The 15530-nt window shown below is 36.4% G+C and overlaps 1 long non-coding RNA gene across 1 annotated transcript; it reads right to left on the bottom strand.

Annotated features, from left to right (window-relative positions):
- Positions 1 to 11826: 11826 nt before the first annotated feature.
- Positions 11827 to 15379, bottom strand: LOC111096666. Its single transcript, XR_005362101.1, has 2 exons — positions 15334 to 15379; positions 11827 to 15088 (listed from the first exon to the last, which is right to left on the bottom strand). It is a non-coding gene; the product is annotated as an uncharacterized LOC111096666 (long non-coding RNA).
- Positions 15380 to 15530: the final 151 nt, after the last annotated feature.

The raw sequence follows: 15530 nt of genomic DNA, 5'->3' as shown, positions 1-15530 counted from the left end.
TGTATAACTAGGAATAGGACAGACAGAGAAAAACGAGAGATAGTTTCCAAGTAGTTATGTACCTAACTCTGAAACTTAAACAGAATTAGCATGGCAAATTCCTCATTGCTACCTACTGAGGTTTATAGATTCTTAATCAGTGAATGTACTCAAGCCTTGAAGTAACTACAAACCTGACCAACTTTGATTGCATTTCAGTAAACTATGCAGATTCCTGACTCCCAGAAACTGTGACATAAGTTTTATTTTAAACCACTAATTTTGAGGTAATTTGTCACCAAGTAATAGAATAATACAGATTAGATCTGCTAAGGCCAAAGGTATATATCCTATTACCCCACACTTAAGCCATCAAAAGTGCAAATATAGATATTCACAAAAGATCTAAACAAGAGCGTCCATGGCAGCACAGTGAAAATTTCTCAAATGTCTACTATATTAAATGACCACCAAACATAATGGATAAGTAAATTCTGATGTATTCACAGAATAGAAAATTACACAGAATTGAAAATGGCCAATAATACCACCAAACACAACAACATGTTTCACAAAGAGGCTGAGTACTCAAGAGAACCTGATGTATCATTTAATTTATATAAAATACTCTTTTCTCAAAATGCTCCCTCTGAAAAATGACTAAATCCTGTTGAAACCTTCCCAGGTAGTCTATACCCACAGTAACCATATTAGTCCATCTTACCCAGGTAAGCCAATTTTTCCCATTAACTTAGGCTTTTATAACTGATGGCTTCCATGCTGCATGTTTAGAAAATATAAAGGAATTCATCATGCAGGCTGTCATCAATTGCTAAGAGATGATTTACACATGTCTTCTTACCTCCACATTTCATATTTACACTATTAGGAACCATCAAATCAAGGTGGTTCTTGATTCGTGTTTTTTTTTTTTTTCCTGGAGAGCCTTTGCTAAAAATTACCAGCTCATCACTACCTCTTGTCCAAAACAATCAGCCTTTGTACAGTTCCAAACTTAACGATGCAGCTTTTACAATGCAAAAAGCTGGTATAAGATACCCTGATTTACATGTATAGAAGAAATATGCTGTGTAAAAAAAAATGTATTTCTATCTGAAATATCATATTTGTGAATATAACTTTCTATTCTGGTTTAAAAATCTGAAAACAAATCTTTTCAGATGCAACGGTAACTATTGTAGTAATGATGTGATTTGATTCCATATACTAAATTAACTTGGAAATATTGATACATGATGTAAGTACTCTTCAAAATTCAGTCTGTTTTATTCAAAGAAGCTTAAATTCAGAATATTTTATTTTGTTCTGGAAATTTTATAAAGGGGTTTTGCCAAAAGCATTAAATATTTGATTCTACTTGTTAAGATTTGCAGGAACTGCTTTAAATTTATTATAAAAAATAACAGCAACAGCAACACATTTTCCCCTTTCATTAAGGTAGTGAAAAAACGAACTTTAAGAGCTTTTCCATAAAAATGCTCTAAAATATTCCATTAAAATTAAAAGGCAACTGCCATTTCACACGTGGTCAGATTTAACTATTCAAAGTTATTTTAAGTATATCAGCCCCCAAAGACCAAACTACCTGAGAGTCCAGCTGTGTTCAAAGATCTCCAGAACCCAGCCTCCAAAGTCGGATAGGGCTGATACAAAGATTTGTTAGATCTGAGAAGGAAAGGATAGTCCTGGATTCCATGTAGTAGTCTATCCCCTAAAAATCCTCACTTGATTAGTGGTTCCTTAATGAAACAATAACCCTGCAGTGGTCAGGCAAAAATCTACACTAGAACATGTTTAGAACAAAAGCCCGGGATCCCTGGGTGGCGCAGCGGTTTGGCGCCTGCCTTTGGCCCAGGGCGCGATTCTGGAGACCCGGGATCGAATCCCACATCGGGCTCCCGGTGCATGGAGCCTGCTTCTCCCTCTGCCTGCGTCTCTGCCTCTCTCTCTCTCCTCTCTGTGTATTCTCATAAATAAATAAAATCTTAAAAAAAAAAAAAGCCCAATCTGATATGAGCATGTGACCAGTGCCCCCTTCCACTCCACACCCCCATCAGAAATGGTGAATTGAGAATCTTAATAGCAAGCAATCTTCCAGGGTTGTGAGAAATAATGGCACTTCGGTTGAAATCTTAAGCTTTCATGATTATAAAAAGTATCTTTAAAATGCTACAGTAATATGCATATTTGTCGTTAAATACTATACTCCTTCTGATATGGTTCTCCTTGCACAGTTTTGTTTTATAGCAATATTTATGCATTTTAAATACGGTTCAAACGTTAGTTTGCCACAGAGATATGTAGTTTCCTGCATGAGTAATTTATGTATTTCGTAGGGTGGTCCATTATACATATGTTTAATTAGCCTTATATTGTTAAATACTTGTTTAAATGTCCCAAATATCAAGAAATAAGAGTACCCTGTTTTTTCCACAAATTTTATTGACTTTTGCACTTCAACCTTAACAATCTTTCACCCGGTATCCTTGTTAGGGTCTCCCAAAACCCCAACAAACTTTGGCGTAACTTACTTTTATACCATAGTACCAGATGCTTATGTCTTTGGAATTTCATTTTTCTGGTGTAAAAGAAAGTTATCTCCAAAAAAGTGAACTAATGAGTACAAGATAAAAAAAGCTATGGACACAGTGGTACCTGGGTGGCTCAGTCAGTTAAGTGTCTGCTTCTCCTTAGGTTGTGATCTCCAGTTCCTGGGATCCAGCTCCCTCATTGGGCTCCCTGCTGAGAGGGGAGGCTGCTTCTCCCTCTCTCTCTGTGCCCTCACTCTCTTTCAAGTAAATAAATAAATAAATAAATCTTTAAAAAAAAACGACAACAACTATGGACACAAACGATACAGTAACTACATTTAAAGGCCAATAGACTTGTCAGTAAGTGTTAACATCTAACTTCCTCAACCAGTATTAGAAATAGGATATGAGGGTGGGAGTGTTTTCGTTTGGTTTGTTTGTTTAGCGTTAAATGAAAAGTATAGGGCTTGAAACCATCCATACTTAGGGTATAATTCTGACTCTCTCATTTACTCATTTGTTTGACCCTGAGAAAGTTACTCGACTTCAAGTGACTTCTAGATTTCATCAGATTTCTTTTCAGATTCATCAAAAAATGAGAAAACAAAATTAATGAACACTCTTTTAGTGATCTTATTTATGTACAAACATGGTATTAATACTGAGAAAAGCTAGAACAACAGTAACTTTCAGATTAGGCCTTAACTTTTCCTCAAAATATCCCTGTTAAGACCATCTCAGCCTTTGCCCTAAAATGATTTCTTATTGTCAAGTATGGCTATATGTCATTTATTATGTCAAGTATAGAATGTGAAGGATTTCTTCAACTTCCCATACACATCACCACTTGCTTTTCAGGGCACTGGATTCTCTTTCACCTGAATCAAGGAAGGGGCAATTTCCTGTCTACTTGCCTACATATTTATTGTGAGCCTAACTCCATTTGTTGGAAAGTCGCCATACATTTATGAGAGCTTAAGGGACATTGGGTGGTTATCATCTTTCTGTTGCCCCTCCCACCACAGCAAATGCCATGGCAAGGTTGCTGCACCTGGACACTGCATTCCCTGCAGAGTCCTTGTTACCAAAATTGTAGAATACTTGGACAAAGTTCAGAGAAGAGTTACTAAAAGGATTAAGTGACTGAGGGGAGCAATTTATAAGGAACTCAGAAATGTTTGGTTAAGTGGTAATTACCTTAAAAAGATGTGGCTCTGACATTAAGTTTGAGTTTCAAGCCATGCTTGTCAAAAAGGCCTCTTTTCAGGCCTCCACATTGAGAAATACTCTACAGAAGGGGGAGAGTCTCCCTCTCGCTAGGCCCTGCGACCACTACACAGGCTGCTTGAGTGGTATTCACATGCCAGTGCAGTGACCTCTACACATAAGCATGGAAGGCAATACTACAAAGCAGAGAGCTCATTTAAGAAGGCCAAAATTCTTACAAGAAAGTCTTCTCAGGAATCAGGGAGAACAAGCCTGGGTTGTGAAGAACTGATTCCTCCAACCCAGTAAAGCACTTAGCCACACCCTATCACCAATCTCCACTTGATGGATGGCACTATCTAATAAGAGCCACTGATTGAGTCCTACTGTGCAAGCCTGTCCAAAATACACTGCCTGAAATTTCTTTAAGAATGACAGTTCCTACTTGGCCACAGAGGAAAACTAAGAACACCTGTAACAATTAAGGAGGCTAAAAGAGATAATTCCTAATAGCAGTGTTGCCCAAAATGTTTTCCAGGTGATACTACTTTGTGTTACACACATTTAAAAAGAAAAGAGCTGAACACTGGGATAAATGAAGTCAATCTTTGTGCGTTGTTGTGTGTGTCTTTAAACAGTAGTATCTCTCAGAGCCATTTGTATACTGAAGTCTATTGTAGCTTATTAAGAGGGAGGGGGGTTGTGTATATACTATTCCCCAAATTCAAATTGGGCTTGGAATGGTTTACTCCTGAAGAACAGATTTGTCATGTTCACAACCACTTCCATTATGCCTTTTATAATGCTGCACTCAGGAAACGAATAATAAAATGTGTGGACTAACCTAGGCTATAACCCAGGTTCTAAATCTCATCTACTCTTCTTTCTACCACACTGATATTCCAGTTACTCTTCACTTACAAGATCTTTTCATCCTCTATGAATGAAATGAAATGTTTCATTTTAGTAGAAGCATTGACTTGAAGCTACTAAAGGTCTTCCACTTGCTTGAGGCATCCAAATAAGTGTGTGTTTATATATTTTTTTCTTATGGGGGCCCCACAAAACTATAGCCTTCATGTCCTGCAAAACTTGCTGCTACCATATAATATGAAATGGCCCAATGGGATTACACTAAAGTTAGAAGATGTGATTGAGACAGTTGAACTTAAATTACTAATTATATGACAGGCTAAAATGCACTTTGGATTATTCTGAGGTCACCCTTGAGAGAGAGATATTCATCCTCCTGTGTGGCTAAAATGTACATCTAAATAAGAACTAAGTCTAGATGCATTCTTTCTATACTCTTCATAATTACATGAACTTTAACCATCTCACTTCTTAGCATTCCTCTTAAGACATTTATCATATTGGGGCTGCCTGGGTGGCTCAACGGTTTAGAGCTGCCTTTGGCCCAGGGCATGATTCTAGAGACTCAGGGTTGAGTCCCACATGGGACTCCCTGCATGGAGCCTGCTTCTCCCTCTGCCTGTATCTCTGCCTCTCTCTCTCTCTCTCTCTCTGTTTCTCATGAATAAATAAATAAAATCTTAAAAAAAAGACATTTATCATATTGACTATTTGGTTAAATAAGCACCTTACCCAATAGTCTTACAACCACTCTCCCATCTCTCAATATTTTCAGACTATAAATAGCCACTGGGAAATCATCACATTGTAAATACTACCACAATTGGAATCCCTTCTGACAACCATCTGAAGTTTCTGCATCAATTTTTTTCCATGAGTGGGGGCTATCATAGTTAAACTTGAATCTACACTACTGCAATTTGGCATTCTATTTCAGTTCTTTAAAAGCTTCATTTATATTGATCTTGTCTTTTGGAATTTCCTGTAGGCTGCCTCAGATAAAATAATTTCCAGCCTAATCTTTGTCTTGTCTGATATCTAGTTTGACGTTATGCTTTTCAAATCAAAAAACAAACAAACAAACAAAAAACCCCCACAAAATCAAATCTTATTTAACCCAAAACAAAAACTTTATTAAGAATATTAAATCAGTAATATACACAGACTGGCCTTGGTAATTCATTTTTGCCATGACTGAGAAGCCAATGTTAAGCTTTGACTATTGATACTCAAAACTTGGCAAATTTCTTCCAGACTATTCATAATTTAACAAGATATGCTAACCACCACACACACACACAAAAATCACTGTCCAACCACTTTGTGTCTTAGACCAAATAAAAGCTTTACCCTCTCATTTTTCAAGTAATTATAAAACTAGGACTGAGTATAAAAGACAAACATTTTACCTTCCTGTGTTTCCTTCCCATCATCTTTCTGAGTTGGTTACTATGAAAATATGCTAAGCCCAAAATAGCAGTTGTATAGTGCCAGGTTGGCCTCAGTCATTTCCAAGCCAAAAGGGAATTGACAGACACCCCCTTTACAAGTCTAGTGTTTGTAAATATCCAATGAAATGACTTCATTCGGTCAATTATTTCTGGAGAAAGCTGGCAGAATAACGTAGTAATTAAACTGCGGACTGATGGAAACTGTTAAATAGGAGAGCTATTTTGCCCAGCAATTCACGTTAATGCATTTGCATTTTTTAAAAAAATATCTGAACACTAGGGCAATTAAAAGAGACTGTCTCTTCATTGAGAAGCATATTTAAAATTCCAGTGAATATGGCAAATTGAAAAGGAGAAACTCAGTTTTCCAGTATCATCTTAGAATCAATGATTTATTTTAAGCATGATGAGTTGTGAAATCAAAGCACAACTGTATTCAAGTATAAGTTGAAAAGACATCCTAAAATCAGAACATCATGTACTCAAGACTCGTTTGCCTGTGTGCTAGGTATTCATTTCATAGTGAATATGCTGTCTGTAGCATGCTTTTACTCTGTCTGGTTTCCATTGGTTCTTCCAACTGGCCACCTGCATACCTTGATTCATCCATTCAATCATTCATTTATTCAACAATATTGGGCTGCCACCTCAGGCACTGTTCTAGTTACTTGTTATTTAGTTGTAATCGAAAATACTTTCCCACATACCTCTCCTAACTGCCTAATGGGTATGTACTTGGAGATAGTAAAATATTCTGATATATATAAAGTAATAAATTGGAATCTGAAAGCTGATCAAACAGCTCTGAATGCTTCCCAAAGGAAAATGCAAGCTGTTAAATTACTTATATCACTTCATTTTAATTAAGTTTTAATTTTAATTCTAGTATAGGTAACATACAGCGTTATATTAGTTACAGGTGTACCGTATAGTAATTCAATAATTCTATACATTATAGAGTGCTCATCATAAGTATAATCTTAATCCCCATCACCTATTTCACTCATACCCCTACCTACTTCCCCTCTGATAACCATCAATTTGTTCTCTATATTTAAGAGTGTTTTTTCTTGGTTTGTCTCTTTCTTTTTATCATTTGTTCATTTGTCTTGTTTCTTAAATTCCACGAGTGAAATCATATGATATTCGTCTATTCGTCTTCTCTGACTGACTTATTTTGCTTAGCACTATACTCTCTAGCTCCATCCATGTTGTTGAAAATGGCAAGATTTCACACACACACACACACACACACACACACACGGGTGCATGTATCCCTCCGCATTAATATTTTTGTATTTGGTGGTGTGGGGAGTGGTGGTAAATACCCAGCTGTGTGATTACTGGGTTGTAGGATAGTTCTATTTTTAACTTTGTGAGGAATTTTCATACTCTTTTTCACAGTGGCTACCCCAGCTTAGATTCCCACCAACAGTGCATGACAGTTTCTTTTCCTCCACATCCTCACCAACACTTGTTTCTTGTGTTTTTTATTTTAGCCATTCTGTTAGGTGTGAGGTGATCTCATTGTACTTTTGATTTGCATTTCCTGATGATAGGTGATGTTGAGCACCTTTTTATGTGTCCATTGGCCATCTTGATGTTTTCTTTGGAAAATATTTGTTCATATCTTCTCCCTATTTTAAGTTGGATTATTTTATTTGGGGGGTATTGAGTTGTATCAGTTCTTTATATATTTTGGATACTAACCCTTTATTAAACATGTCATTTGCAAACATCTTCTCCCATCCAGTAGGTTGCCTTTTAGTTTTGTTCATTATTCCTTTGCTATGCAGAAGCTTTTTATTTTGATGTTGTTCCAATAGTTTATTTTTGTTTTTATTTTCCTTGCCTCAGGAGACATATCTAGAAAAATGTTGCTATAGCCAATATCAAAGTGTAGCACTTCATTTTTAAAAAACTCTAGCATACGAATAACCACCATCTTTCCTAGTACCTGATATCATAGGTACAAAGTATAAAAAAAGGGAAACTTTTAGGTCATCTGTAACAATATAAAGCATGGGGTAAGAGAAGTTGGCAAAAATCAAGACCAACTTGGAAAACCAAACCAGAAAATCCAAGGTAGAGTGAAATTGGAAGAGCTAGTGATTAAAAAAAAAAAAAAAAAGTTTCTGCTACACTTCAGAAATATTTCTCATTTCTCTTTGAATATTTAGCTGACTAAAGATTCTGCTGAATAAATAAGCATACTTCTTTGAATATGCAAATAACATGTGAGTGTGGGATTAAGAACTCAGTCATTCACATTCTGCTTATATGAGTTACATAAGAATTTAATGAAATGTTTGGCACAGTTCTTTGTAAACTGAGGAAGGCTATCAAATCAAATGGCAGGGCAGTTAAGATCATAGGTTTTGGAGCCATACTCCCTGATTTTGAAGCTTTAGCTCTACTAATAACAAGCTACGCAAGTTTAGGCAACTAATTTAATTTCTTGATGCCTCAGTTTCCTCATGTACAAAATGGAAATAATAGCTGAAATTATTCCATAAGATTATTGAAAGGTTTAATTAGTTTGTATATGTAAAGCACTTAAAACGTGCTGGGACTTGCCCTTTTGGCCAAGAGTAACAGAGACTGATTTTATGCTCCCTCCTAAAGCTACCAAAAACAAATAGAGTATGAAATAAAATATGAAATAATGATTTTCAAGACACAGTATATCAGGCAATGACAGATAGTCCCTGAGACATGGGAAACAACTGAAGCAAGCCTGAATGTTGAATTTACTGCCTTGAGAGAATTTCTAGGACACACTATAGAAGGGAGTTGAGGGGAGGATCCAGGCAAAGCTGGCAGGACACCCTAAGTTGAGGAGATTGAGTTCAGAGTACAAGAAGAATAAGGGAGTTAGAAATTGCAAGACAACGAGAAAGGAGAGAGTTGAAAAAAAATAAAAAGGCAAAAAATAGTCCCCCCAAAAACAAAAACAAAACCCATGGGATCATCAGAGTATCCCTTCAAGCATTCAGTAGAGTAGTGATAAGCACATGCCATGTTAGGAAACTATGTGAGGCCAGGGAAAGAACTACATAAAAGCACCAGAAAGTATAGTACACGGTACTCACATAGACCAGGAATAGTGGCTATTGCCAGCAGTCAGACTCACAATTCACAGAATATTTAGTAGAGTATTCAGAAGATTCTTACCTCAGTAGTAGGAAGTAATTAATCTTGACTAAGCATTTCTCTGGTCATATCTAACACATTTAAAAAACAATTTTCAGGGATCCCTGGGTGGCGCAGCAGTTTAGCACCTGTCTTTGGCCTAGGGTGTGATCCTGGAGACCCGGGATCGAATCCCACGTCGGGCTCCCGGTGCATGGAGCCTGCTTCTCCCTCTCCCTGTGTCTCTGCCTCTCTCTCTCTGTGACTATCATAAATAAATAAAAATTAAAAAAATTTTTTTTCAAAGGGGGACCTGGGTGGCTCTGTGGGTTAAGTGTCCACTTCTTAATTTAGACTCAGGTCATGATCTCAGGGTTGTGGGATTGAGCCCTGTGTCAGGCTCTGCATTCAGTGTGGAGTCTGCTTGAGATTCTCCCTCTCTCCCTGCTCCTTTCCCCACCTGCTCTGTCTCTCTCTAGTAAACAAATATTAAAAAAAAAAAAAACAGTTCTCAAAAAGATAAAACTATTTCCAAGTAGCAACTGCATCTCAGATCAAAGCTCAAAAATATTTATAGGAAAACAAAAATAGCAAGCAAAATGCACAACAAGGTAAAATTCACAATGTGAATTAAATCAAAGATTACCAGGTATGCAAAGCAGCAGAAAAATATGAGTCAAAATAGGGAAAAATTAATCAACTGAAACTGACTTAGAACTAACACAGCTTTTAGAATCACCGATGAATGATATTAATTATAATTAATAATGACATTATTATATTCCACATGTTCAAAATGTATGGACAGACATTAAAGATCTAAGAAAAAAGACCCACGTTGAACATCTATAGATGAAAGCTACAAATTCTATAATGAAAAAGACACACTAGATGGGATTTGTAGGAATTAGATTTAGAGAAGAAAATAATAGTGAACTTGAAGACATAGCAGTAGAAATTATACAAAAGGAAGCAAAAAAAAATATTAAAATTTGAAAAGAGCATCAGTGATCTATAGGAAAACATCAAACGGTCAACCAACATGTACTGGAGGCACCCAAAGAGTGGGGAAGATGAAAAATATATTTGAAGAAATCATGGCCAGAAAAATTTCTAATTTGATGAAAGCCATAAATCTACACTTCAAGAATCTCATATAACCTTAAGCTCAAGAAATATGAAGAAAAGTCCACCATGGAACTGTACTCAAACTGCTCAAAAACATGATAAAGTACAAATCATACAGGCAGACAGATAAAAAGATAAATTATGTATGAAGAGATAATAATAGATTTCTCATCATAAGGGAAAGAAGCTAGAAGACACTGAGCAGCATCTATAAAGTATTAAAAGAAAAAAAAGTCAAGCTAGAATTTTATACTCAGTAAAATATCTTTCAAAAATAAAAGGCAAAATAAAGACTTTTTCAATCAAGCAGAAAGAAAATTATACCTGATGGATATATGGATCTGCACCAAGGACTAAAGAGTACAAGAAACTATACCTATATGAGTAAATCTTTGTATCTTTGAAAAAGATAACTATTTCAACAAAAATAATTGTGAAGTTTGTAACACATATAAGTAAAACGTACAAAAACAATAACATAAAGGCCAAGAGTGAAGAAGTAAAAATATATATTTGTAATTTTCTTATACTATATGTTAAATGTTATATTACCTGAATGTCAAACTAACCATTAAAATAATAAAACAGAGTTATAGATAATAAGTTATCAAAGGAAATGAATGGAATCTTAAAAAAAAGGAATACAAAAGATGATACAGAAAGGGTATAATATAGGAGATAAAAAGAGAGCAAAGACTGTAATGTTTTGTTTTAAGGTTTAGCTTAGAGGTTTAAGACCTAAACATAATAATTACATTAAATGTAAATGGTATCAACACATCAATTAAAAGGAAGAAATTGTCAGATTAGATAGAAAAGCAAGAGCAACTATGTGCTGCCTAAAAGAAAGGTACAAATAGGTTAAAAGTTAAAAAAAAAACAAAACAGAAAAGGGAAAAGATATACCAAGCTAACATTGATCAAAGAATGCTAGAGTATGAGATGCCTGGGCAGCTCAGCAGTTGAGCATCTGCCTTCAGCTCAGGGCATGATCTCGTGGTCCTGGAATCAAGTCCCACATTGGGCTCCCCACAGGATGCCTGCTTCTCTCTCTTCCTCTCTCTGTGTCTCTCATGAATAAATAAATAAAATCTTTTTTTAAAAAAAAGAATACTAGAGTAGTATATTAATATCAGACTAAGATTTCAGACTAATATTATCAGGCAAAAGAAGGGAAGATTTTATAATAAGTGGATCAAATAATCAACATGGCGTACAATCCTAAATGTTTATGCACCTAATAACAGGGTTTCAAGACACATAAAGTGGGGCACCTAGGTGGCTCAGATGGCTAAATGTCTGCCTTTGACAGGTCCTGGGATCCAGCCCCATGTCAGGCTCCCAGCTCAGTGGGGAGTCTGCTTCTCATTCTCCCTCTGCCTTTCCTCTCTGCTCGTGCTCTCTCTGGGTCTCTCTCTCTCTATCTCTCTCAAATGAATAAATAAAATCTTAAAAAAAATACACATAAAGCAAAACTGACAAAAGTACAAAAAGAAATGGACAAATTCACAATTACAGTGGTGAACTTTAATCCTCATCTTTCAATTGAATAAGCAGAAAAACCAGTAATGATATGGGGGACTTAAAAATCACAATCAACCAAAATTGCCTTGATATTAACAGAACACTCCATCCAACAATAGTAAAATACACATTCCATCTAACACACTCCATATAACAATAGTAAAATACACATTCATTTTATTTGTACACAAAACATTTCCCAAGATAGACTGCATTCTGGGCCATAAAACAAATCTCATTAAATATAAAAGCATTCAAATTATACAAACTATTTCTCTGATCACAACAGAATTAAAAATAAATGAGAGGTCTCCAGAAATCTCCAAATATTTAAAACTAGGCAACAGAATTTTAAATAATCAGTAACTAAAAGATGAAAAAAAAACCTAAAAGACATTTTGAATTAAAAGAAAGTACTAAAAATAATATATCAAAATTCATGGGAGTCTGCTAATGCAGTATGTAGAAGAAAATGTATAGCACTGAACATTTATTTAGAAAAAAAGAAAGATTTTAAACAAAGAACTTCAATTTCTACTTTAAAAAGAAGAGCAAATAAACCCAAAGCAAGCATAAAATAGTAAAGATTATAGAATAAATAAAAAATGTATTAAACTAATAAAAAGAGAAATTCTGTAAAACCAAAAGCTGGTTGTTTAAGAAAAATAGAGTTGGTAAACCTGCAAGGGGAGTGATCAGAAAAAGAAACAAGATACAAATTACCAATATCAGGAATTACAGAAGTGATGTCAGCACAAAACCTAGTCAGTAAAAGGGTAATAGGTGTTGGGGGTCTCCATGCCCCTCTTAGTTTTGATAATTAGCACTAGAAAGATTCAAGGAACTCAGAAAAGCTGTTATAAACTCACAATTATAGTTTATTATAGTAAACAGATACAGATTAAAATCAGCAAAAGCAATGGGGCACCTGAGTGGCTCAGTCGATTAAGCATCTAACTTTGGCTCAGGATGTGATCCCGTGGTCCTGGGATTAAGCCATGAGTTAGGCTTCTTGTTCAATAGGGAGCCTGATTCTCCCTCTAACCCTGCCTTTCCCCCTGGCTTGTGCTCTCTCTCTCTCTCTTTCTGTCTCTCAAATAAATAACATCTTCTTTAAAAAAGAAATCAGCAAAGGCAAATGCACTTAGAGAGGAGTCCAGAAAAAAATCAGATATAAATTTCCAGTTGTCCTTTCTTAGTGTATTGTATGGATTGCACTTAATTCTCCCAGCAATAATGCATGACAACACATACAAAGTATCACCAACTAGGGAAGTCATCTAAACCTTGTTGTCTAGGGTTCTTATTGGACAGTCATGCAGGCATGGAACACCCATGACTGACTTTAGCTACCCAATGCAATAAAGCAAGAAAATAAATGGTATGCAGATTTGAAAGAAACAAAATTGTGGTTTGCAGACATGATCATTCATGTACAAAATCCACTGAAATCTACCTTTAAAAAATGCTGCCATGACTAGTGTTTACCACTGTTGATCAACAAACATAAATCAATTTTATTTCTATATAGAAGATACAAAAATTGAATATCAAATAAAAGTGCTACTTACAATGGGTCATGCTATTAACCATTTGGGGGTAAATCTGACAGAAGATGTGCAAAATCCCTAAACTGAAAACTGCAGAATATTGCTAAAATATTATTTTAAGGCTTATAAAAAATAAAATGGCATATTGATGCTTCTCAACCTACTTTTAGTTTTTTATTTACTAACCAATGAGTCCATGGCTGCAAATTGCAGTAAGAAATGGATGTTTAATGTTATTCACCATCACAGAAATTCGTAAAAAGGAATCTCAGAATGCATAAAATATGGAAATGTTTCATCTCAATACTTAACTTGGGAAAGTTAAGTCTTTTAACATTTATTTGAAGGCTTAGTAGGCATCAAATATTCTGTTATACACTAGGTGTTTCTGCAAAGAGTCTCTCAATCCAAGATACAGGGGACTTTCACAAAGCAAAAACTTCTCTGAAGCTAAGCTCCCAATAACACATTACACATCATTTGAAGAAACCAGTCACCATGAGGGAAAGCCAACAGAAACAAGAGTTAGAACCTTGCAAAGTGGAAATTGTAATTTTATACAGATGTTATTTTTTACTATAACCTCACGTTTGGGTTCTCATTCAGGCCTTATGCAAACCTTTTAAAATACCATAATTTCCATTTCTATTACGATTATTGGTAATTCTTGAAGTTCACTCAGAGCTTAAAAAAAAAGTTTATGTATAAAATTTAACATGGGGTATACAAGGTACTTCATTTTTACTACATGGCTGATGCTTATAAATGGGAAACCAAAGTAATTACCATTGGTACTAATGATCCCCACCTGCTTGATAATCTGTTTTTTTTTTTTTTAAGATTTTATTTATCTATTCATGAGAGACAGAGAGAGAGAGATAGAGAGAGGCAGAGACACAGGCAGAGGGAGAAGCAGGCTCCATGCAGGGAGCCTGACGCAGGACTCGATCCCAAGTCTCCAGGATCATGCCCTGGGCCAAAGGCAAACGCTCAACCACTGAGCCACCCAGGCGTCCCCAAAATTTGTATTTTTAAAACATTTAATCTATGTCCCCAAACTGTATGATCTATCTCGCCAATCCTTTTGAATTGCACTTAAAAAAAAAGGGGGGGGGGAAATGAGTCCACATTTAAAATGAAGAATTTGTGCACACTTAAAACTTCAGAAATTACTTTTAAGTTCAAAGGTTACAAGAGGAATTCCCAACATCCTTCACCTCTGGTCTCCAATCTTAACCTGAAAATCTCATTCCAAACTCTTCTGGGTGTGGCATTTTATTTCCAGTCTACTTTTTCAATTTAAAACAAACAAACAAAAAAATACTGGCACACTAAAAACCAAAAGTTACACTTGGGATTTTGTAGTGTAAGCCAAAATAACGTTTTGGGGTGTTTTTTTTTTTTTTTTTTCCAATGCAATATGATGAAGAGAAACATGAAAAATAAGAGTAACTGGTCTCTTTTAAATCGTCCTGATCTGTATGTATTCTGCATCTTACTCTTTCGAGATCTTGCTGGAAATGAGAAAAAGGAAGCGCAGACAGGTGCTCAAGGTCAAACCAGAACGATGGACTCAGGCCTCCGGGGAGAGAAAAGCCTAGTGTCGGCACCCCAGCGCCGGCCTTGTTGGACACGGACTTCTCTGAACGAAAGCTGACGAGGGCTCATTTTCAGTAGAGAGATTCAGGCATCCCTTAGGAGAGAAGTTCCAGATCTGAGGGAATCGTTCACAAAACATCACGGAAACCACCTACAATCTCGCTCCGTGGCAGACCCAGCTACGCAAAGCCTGTTAACGTGTCTGTTCCCTTCCCTTTAGGGTACCCCCCACCCCATCCCCCGGCCCTCTGAAATGCTTCTTCACAACTAAAACCGTAACTGTGAACATCCTCTTAAGCCAATTTGCAGAAAAATCCCAGCGCAGTTCCAAAAACAGACCTGCACCGGCCCGGAGCGCCCCCGCCCCTGCAGACCCAGCCCCCAGGAGGCTCCGCCCCCATGACGCCCCACAGGACCCGAGAGGCGGCCCGCTCCTCGCCGCCACCGACTGGTAGCCACTTCCTACCTGCCTGTCTAGCTCCACCCTCATCCCCATCGCCACTTCTCCCCTTATCCCGTGAAGCTATTAATACAAC

The sequence above is a fragment of the Canis lupus genome, chromosome 7 (genome assembly GCF_011100685.1).
Source record: "Canis lupus familiaris isolate Mischka breed German Shepherd chromosome 7, alternate assembly UU_Cfam_GSD_1.0, whole genome shotgun sequence".
NCBI classification, from domain to species: domain Eukaryota; kingdom Metazoa; phylum Chordata; class Mammalia; order Carnivora; family Canidae; genus Canis; species Canis lupus.
The sequence above is the reverse complement of the archived record's forward strand: the minus strand, read 5'-3'. Positions and strand labels throughout refer to the sequence as shown.